Source organism: Apodemus sylvaticus, chromosome 15 (genome assembly GCF_947179515.1).
Source record: "Apodemus sylvaticus chromosome 15, mApoSyl1.1, whole genome shotgun sequence".
Taxonomy (NCBI): domain Eukaryota; kingdom Metazoa; phylum Chordata; class Mammalia; order Rodentia; family Muridae; genus Apodemus; species Apodemus sylvaticus.
This window is the reverse complement of record NC_067486.1, coordinates 50,987,010-50,988,147: the sequence shown is the minus strand read 5'-3', so window position 1 is coordinate 50,988,147 and position 1,138 is coordinate 50,987,010.

Below are 1,138 nucleotides of genomic sequence, written 5' to 3'. Positions count from 1 at the left end.
TGATGTTTTATTTATTCTTTGGAATAGTTTTTTTTTTTAGATTTTGGGTTTTATTTAATGTTTACTCTTTCTTTCATATTCTCATTTATGATATAGTCATGGATTACTTAATATCAGCCATGAATAAATTTTAGAGAAATGTGCTTTTAAGTACTTTCTTTTCTGTGAATATGCTAGAATAGATACACAGACTATTGGGAATACATTGTGGCTAGGTTGTATGCATATCTTGGGACTATGGTGATAAAAATATCATTTATCATTGACCAAATTATCACCATCATCAAATTTTGTTAAGTAATTTTCTTGATACAGCAGTCTTAAAGATTAATTGATTAAGATCAGCTAGAAAAAATGTTCTGATACTACTAAGGAAATTTCTCTCTAAAGTTAACAGAAAATAGATGGAAAGAACTTTATTACTGCATTTAAGATGAAATAATATATAGCCTAAACTGAAATTTGGAAACAGTGCTATAGCTATCAGAAATAATGTTTAAAAAATGGGAAAGTATCTATTACGTTAAATGATTTTATATTCTCCTAAAATTAAAAATTTCGAAACAATGCTGTAGCTATCAGAAATAATGTTTAAAAAATGGGAAAGTATCTATTACGTTAAATGATTTGATAATCTCCTAAAATTAAAAATTTATATAATTATTTGCAACATTCTTTTGTTTTTCTGATTGGCTTTTGTTGTTGCTTTTTAAAATTTTTTTAGGATCTCATACAGTAACCTAAGATGGTCTTTAATTCTCTCTCATTTTCTGTTTTTATTTTTTGCTATTGTATTTTAATTTTGTTGTTTGCTTTATAAAAACAGTTTCTCTCTGCATTCTAGGCTGATCTTGGACTCACTCTGGAGCTCATGTCTGTCCTAACTCATAGTGATCTCCTGCCTTGGCCTCTCAAGCACTAGGGCTACAAGTGTGATCTACTATATCAGTAGATATTAAGAAATAGAACTGTTTCTTAAAATGTTGTATGTTGAAACACCCATCATACTTTCAAGAGTAATTGAATTTCTATTCTAGCTTATCAGAAATGTTATTTCTTGTAGTACAATATACATTTAATGTATAAATAGTTTTCAATTGAGCCATTGAATTTTAAGCAAAAGTTATATATCCTTGTT